Genomic DNA, 7,498 nt, shown 5'->3' with positions numbered 1-7,498 from the left:
TTTCCTATCAAAAGGATAGCTACTGTTTTGGATAGTAACAAGGCATCAAATGAATTTTGTCGCGTGCGAAACTTAGCAAATAGTTCAGGCACAATATTGTGGTGTTGCCTAAAAAGTTTCAGGGCGAAAGGAATTGTTCAATCATTTTTAGAGATTGGAAAGGTCATTTAATATGATGTTGGACCACTAAATTTTTTCCAGGGGCACTTCCGAAATCCAAAAGAGGTTGGTTCCAACATGAAAAATACCCAGGGATTATTTGTCACACTTCGAACATTTAGTTTTCATGTTTGGCAAATTTGAATTTTGACTTTAAATTTGAGTTTGAATATGAACAGTGGTTTGGATCAAGTGAGGATTAGCAACAGTAATGTGATGACGTGGCACCGTTAACGGAGGATTACTGTAGCTTAATTATCCGGGCGTCGCACTAAGTGAGGCTACGCCCGACCATATGGTCGCCAGAGCGACGGTGGCGAGCTCGTGCGTTGGAGCAGCACGACGGCGCTGTGCGGGGAGGTAGCTACAGAGATCGGAGAGGTGCAGAAGGAGAGATGAAAGGACCGGGGAGGTAGCTACTGAGCATGGGAATGGCATGGAGAGGTTGGGGCGCTCCAATGGCGGCGAATCAACCGCGGCGGTCCCTGGCCGGAGCCGAGGAAGATGGGGTCGAATACCTCAATTAAGGGCAGTTAGGGTCGATTACTGGCACATAATTGCATCTATGGTGATGGAGGAGCACCCAAACATGGTGGCTTGTCGGGGATAGACCGATGGCCACACGAACGGCGGATGACGTGCTCTGGCTCGGCTTCGGGAGAGCAGGAAGAGACCCACGTGCGGGCGTGGAACCATGCACGCGGCTGCGTGAAGGTGCACAGGAGCAGCAGGTCACATGCGCGGCTTGGCCGGCCGGCGAGGCGCAAGGGTGGCGGGGGCGCCGAGCTTGGCCATGGCTTTGGGCTGCCAACGAGCTGTGACAAAGAGGGGAAGAGAGAGATGAGATGAGAGATTTTTTTTAATTGTGTAATTTGGTCAAAACCATGCCATGTCATCACCGATACTGCTTTGAATGATTCGAAGGACGAAACCTGTCTGGTTTCAAAAGTTTAGGATGCCATTTGTCTGGTTTTGAAATTGAGGGACTAAATCTAAACTCCGCCAAAAATTGAGGGACGAAAAGTATACTTTTCTCTTTTGTCACCCATCACCAACCTGAAATGGAAGAGGATCGTGTCGATCTTTTAGACCATGTCCGATACAACGTGCTTATGAAATTGCTTAAAAAATACTCTCTCCATCTCATCATATAAGAACGTTTTTCAAACCAACAAGCTTGCAAACATGTTTTTATATTATGAAACAGAGGGAGTAGATGGATTTTGCTGAAGCATCGGCTTGCTTATTCGTAAAGGGGCACCACTATCATAGACCTAAGCACTTTAGAAAAATCAGTCTATACGTATTAAACAGGTTGCAGAACTTTGTCCCGTTTTCACTGAAAATTTTAAATTTACCATAAAAGAGGTGTGAGCTAAAAAGGAGCAAAGGATCAGCTCCCCTGTTCCTGTCACCACAGGTCCGGGCAAATGCCGGGCACGTCTTCTCCACCCTACAGGTTAAGGAGACCGTGCAGCTGATTTGCCCGCACGACGGCGCATCTCTTCTCTGCTACTATTAAACAAACTAGCGGGTGCGGCAGGTCAATGGTCGATCAAATTGTAACTTAATTTATTATCATAGTATATTGTGTTTTGATAGGTAATTTTTTGTAAATTTCTGGTGAGCACGTATAGACTTATTGGAATATTGTATGTTTGCTTGTGTGAGAAAGGTACAATAGATAATCTGGACTGTTTTACTTTGTTTTTTATTACATTTTTTAATTTTTATTACACTTTCAAATATTCTAACCATATATATTTAAGAAAATTTACATAATGTTTTGAAAAATGTTGAATGTGTATACAAAAAATGTTGACAATGTATTAAAAATGATAAAATCTGTTGATCATGTATATAAAAATATTAATCAAGCATTTGAAGAAAAATGTTGAACAAGCATTTTAAAAATATTGATAAAGCATTGGGAAAATGTTAAATATTCATAGAAAAAATGCTGACCATGCATTATCATTGTATATAAAAATGTAATCAAGAATTTGAAAAAAATGTTGAACAAGATTACAAAAGTGTCAATCAAGAATTTGGAAATGTTAAATGTGTATAAAAAAATATTGACCATCCATTCAAAAATATATTAATCTTGCATTTGAAAATATTGATAAAGCATTTGCAAAATGGTAAATGTGCATAGAGAAAATGTTGAGCATGTACTAGAAAATTATAATCTTGCATTTGAAAAATGTTAACTAAGCATTTGAAAATGTTTAAAATGTGTATAAGGAAAATGTTAACTATGCGTTCAAAAAAATGTGTATAGAAAAAATATTGACTATGTATTAAACAATGTTGAATTTGTAGTGTATTAGAAAAATGTTCTTGACATATACAAAAGATGTGAAACTAAAAACCAAAAGAAATAAAGAAAATGGTAAAAAGCAAAATTAACCAAAATAAGAAAGAAAAGGACAAATAAAACCCAAGAAATAACAAAAAAACAAAAAAGGGATAAGGAAAAAGATAAGAAACAAAAGAAAACGTAAAAGGAAAAAAAATAAGAAACCGAATAAAACAGAAGAAAATGGAGGGGGGGAAACATTGTAAATCCAACTATTTTCCTTTTAGTAGGTTGTGCCCAAGTTAGTTAACACAAACTTGGTGTTGGCTCAGTGGCTTTCAGTGCGACGAGGCAACCAGCAGGCCCAGGTTTGATCCCCCACATGCTCTTTTTTTCTCAACTTCATCAAGAGATCCACACGTCTCGCTCAATTCGAAACATAGCTCTCGCGAGCCTGTAGTGTGTTCAGTTCTTTTTTTAGGGAGTGTGTTTAGTTTTTTTTTTGAGCCAAAGTGTGTTTAGTTTGAGCCTCACCATAAAAACAAGAGAAAAGCCATGGGTCTCCACCAAGATCACTAATTTTCGCATCGGTATGATACTTCGAGTAACCCAAAATCTCAACTTTTATTTCATTATTCCAAAACAAAGCTAACCCTCCACTCCTACCAGAGGAGTCAACTGCAAAAGAGTTATCATATCCTAGAGTACTTTTCAAATTTTCAGCTCTAACACTACCGATCTGTGTTTCAACAATGGCAAGTACTCTAGGGGCAAACTTTTTCACGAGATCGCGTAGCTCTTGAATTGTCGGGGCGTTGCCAATCCCACGACAATTCCAGCACATCAGATTCATTGCGCCCGGCGGTCCTCCACCGGGGAGGCCGCCGATCGTGCATCATTCTTCTTGGGCCGTTTCACTTCTTTCCTTGGCGAAACATAGGCAGGCGGTGGCGGGGGAACCCCCACAGGCTTTGCCGATAATACAAGGGCTGTAGAACCCCCTGGGTCCATAGTATCTTTCCCATCAAGGGACTGGGCTTTCGTTAAAAGTTGGTTGTCGGATGACTGTCTCTTGTTGTTTGCCCCCGCTGATTCCAAAGCAATTGCAGCCGACACACCAATAGCATGCATCTCACCTGGTCCTGAAGCACTTGGAAACTGTACTGTTTCTGCCCTTGCACCTTGTTGTTCTGCTTCATTGCGCGGCTCGTTTTGACGGGCGTTGAAACACCAACTCTGGTTGGGATTGAATTGCTCTCGTCCCCCGCCTCTCCCTTCGGTGTTCCTTGGGCCTCCACGCCCTCTCTGACTACCAAACCCACTTCTTCCTGATTGCCTGAATCGTACATTATCGGCCAAAACAAATTCTCCCCACTCAAACTTGGTTTCATCATGGACACCATCACCGCACTCCTCATGCCAATGCCCACATTCCCCACAGTTAAAACAGAAAACTGGCAATTTCTCATACTTTACTTGGTATCTGACTCTCTCATCTCCCTTCTTGCCAGTTACAAACCTCTTAATTTTTGCGTTGATGTCTATCTTCACCCTCACCCTGACAAATTCGCCAAAGAATCCTGCGGGCAACTTTTGCTGAACTTCATCCACTTCGCTAATGCGGGAAGCCATGCCCCTTACTGCATGTTCAATTAAAAAATTATCAGGTAGCCGGTGGATTTGTGCCCAAACTGCCAACCTGTCCAACTTGATGTTGTCCGGGTTTTTGAATCCAATCATACTCCACCATGATCACCGCCTGATCCCTGAAGAGCCAAGGCCCCTTGATCATGGCTTTATTCCAATCTCCAAGGCATCCAAACTGAGTTGTGAACAAATTGTCTTTGATCTTCCTCCAAACCATCGTCTTCGCAGGGTTCCAGGCCGCACGCATGTCACCATACAAAGCATTAGGGCTGAAGGTCCTCGAGGTGTGGACCCTAACTATGGCAAGCCACCTCGCCGGCTCACCTAGGTCTGGCAGCTCCTCTTCCCACACAAAATCATCGTCCTCTTCCTCCTGGAGGTTCTAATAGCTCGCGTGCTTTTTGGCTTTATAGGCTTTTTCTGGGGTATATGGGTTGTTTTTTGGGCCTATATAAAAAGTAAATCAGAAAATTGGGTCATGCTGGTGCTAACAGGCCGACACGGTAGGCTCGGCCCAGTTGGCTATGTTTGACTGCGGCTAAGAGCATGTCTAGCAGATTTTACGTTACTCATAAAAAAGGAAGATTTTTGTGAAATCCATCCATCTAAAACCACATGACACATCTATACTACTATTAAACAATCAAACAAGAACTTCTTTAAGCACACCCCACAAAGTGTACACAGATCCAATACCACCACACGATTAGACCCACTAAAATCAATCTAACGATTAGACTTAACCTAACCCATTTTCTGTATGCACTTAGCAATTTACTTTGACTGACCGTACTCCACCGTGGAGGAAAATATGAAACTCCACGCCTGGGAAATTAGGAAACTAATAATCACAGGTGCATCATATTCTAGGAAAGTAAATCAGAGTGCATCCATCCTATTAGGAAATTAATCTCAAACAAATCCATCATATTAAAAAATTTATCTCGGACGCATCCATCCTATTAGGAAGCTAATCGCGAGCCGCCTGCCGCCATCATGCACATCAGTAGGATTTATTTTGTTTCACGACAGAGAAACCATATACCTTTCACTATTTTGCCACATATATTTATTCTTATATACTTGTGCAGTTTCAAATGATCCAACATATCTGCAGTCATCAAACTTGAAGACATATTGTTTAAGGCCTTATTTGCACCGCCTCTCTTTCTTTGTCTGCGCGCCTAACATAGGAGGGGGGAAAACGATGGCTCTCGCGTCCGCGCTCGTGGCCGCATGAGCACGCCGCGGCCGCCGCCGGCCGGATCTCCTTGCTCCGACCTCCCCCGCTTCTGCTGCGCCCGGATGCAGCCTCAGCCCGAGCTGCTCTCCCTCTCCCTCCCGCAAGGACAAGCAGGTGTGCAAGATGAGCTTCCCCGACCTCGCCCCGCCCCTCCCGTCCTCACCGCCAACAACTCCGTCGGCCTCCTCGTCGCCGCCACCCGTCCCGGCCAGCGTGCTTTCACCACCTCCAGCCGGGCTGCCTGTTGGCTGCAAGTCGTGCGTCGTTCGGCCGGCAGCCCCGTCCGCTGCTCGATCCGATCCGGATTGGGAGCTCCTACCCGCTCTGCCGCAGCCGTCGCTGGGCCACCCCGGCCAGGTTGGTGGAGTGTCCGTGGAGGTGCCAGAGGTGCCCCCAGGCAAGCTGCCAGCTTCCGCATCCGCGAGGCTCCCTGCTCCGGCCTCGCCCGTCGTCTCCGCCGCCAGGCTGGCTGTGGCTGCGCTGGCCTCCCGCAAGGCCGACCCGGCCATAGGTGGGCGGATGGCCGGCGCGGGCGCCACCCCCGCTCCCCTTGCTGGCGTCTCCTCCGGCCAGCTGCCGTCGTCCCCGACGTCAACGCCGTCATCCTTGCGGGGGCCAGATCAGGCGGATCCATCACCGACAGGTCTTTCATGCACCATCCCGGAGGCTTCTCCCGTGCGTCCTGGTTGGGGGGACTGGCTTGGATGTTTCAGAGAGAAGACGACGCCCGCTGATCCCATATGTTGCGCCCCAACAGCTCGTGGGGAAACGTTGGAAGGCTGGCACCTTGTCACCGAGCGCCGTCGTTCGCCATCTTCTCAGGCCTTTTGTCAGCCCGCTTTCAATGCCCGGCCGGCTCCTCCGTCGTGGTTGAAGGATTGATGTTTTCGGTGCCTCTCCAAAGGTCATCATGCCCACTCTTGGAGGGACCCAATTCGGTGCAGAAGCTGCCTCTATTTCGGCCACACTGCTCGCTTCTGTCATGCAAAGAACACCAGCCACCAGTCTACGCCGCTTCGACGTACTGCTCCGTCGCCCTCCCAAGTGCCTGCTCCTGCCAAGGATGTTACCATGGTAGAGGTGCCGTTGCAGTCTGTCCTCGCGGAGCAGGCTGAGCTGCAAGACTGCCTGATGAGAGTTGAGAGTTTTTTGGCGAGAGCTGAGGCGGTTCTGTGCAGGCTCACAATCATGCCAGATTTGCCTCCGTTGGCCGAGATCCAGGTTGATTCCAAGGGCGAGGGTGAAACAGACCCCTATGGTTGTTTCTCTCCTCGTGATAGGCACATCGCCGTGGTCGTCACTCCAGTGATGCAGATTATGCCTGGGCTGCAGGAGCTATGTGAGGCACCATCTCCGCCTTTGTCGATGGTGCTTCCAAAGGAGATGGGCTTGGTGATGCCCATGATGCCATCTTTGCCAATGTTGGCGGCAAGCCCGCCATCCGTCGTTGTGGACAATGAGGGTCATGATTCGCCTCTGTCATGTGTGCATCTGGAGACGCCTGAGTCCATCGTGTCGGTGGTACCTGTGGTTGATGATGTTGAAGCAGTCGATGTGTTGCCGCCTGGTCCTTTGGAGCCCAGCCAGCCGCTTGCCTTTGTGGATCATGGAGTTTCTGATGCTTCGGTCACCCAGTCGCGGGTATCAGTTGGGCGGGTTTCTGTGCGTGACAAGGTCAACGAGATTCTCTTCGAGTTGGAGATTCACAGCTTGCTCGCACGTTTGGAGAGGGCTAGCCCTGGATCTGGCAAGAAGATTGTGGAGGAGGCTCTCAAGAGCAAGAGCAAGAAGAGTAGCGCCACAGAAAAGGCGTCCGCAGCTGCTTGATGGTTGGTCACCAGTCTCTTAGGTTGTCCTTATGGCTTGGCTTATCTTCGTGGATTTGGTGGTACCTGTGGTCTTCGTTGAGGGCTTCTTTGCGATGCCGCAGTGTGAGGACTGGTGGTCGTTATGTGTTGGGTATGATTGTCGGGTCGATCATGTGCTTATGGGGTTGCATTCTCTGTGAGTAGTCCGCACGTGATCTGTTTGTATCGGTTTTTGCCCAGTTTTCCGTAAATTAACTGGGCAATTCTCTTCTGCTTAATTAATCGATAAGGCAAATCTTTTGCCTCTGTTTCAAATAATAATAATAATAATAATAATAA

The sequence above is a fragment of the Triticum dicoccoides genome, chromosome 2B, assembly GCF_002162155.2.
Source record: "Triticum dicoccoides isolate Atlit2015 ecotype Zavitan chromosome 2B, WEW_v2.0, whole genome shotgun sequence".
Classification (NCBI taxonomy): domain Eukaryota; kingdom Viridiplantae; phylum Streptophyta; class Magnoliopsida; order Poales; family Poaceae; genus Triticum; species Triticum dicoccoides.
Note: the sequence above shows the minus strand (reverse complement) of the source record.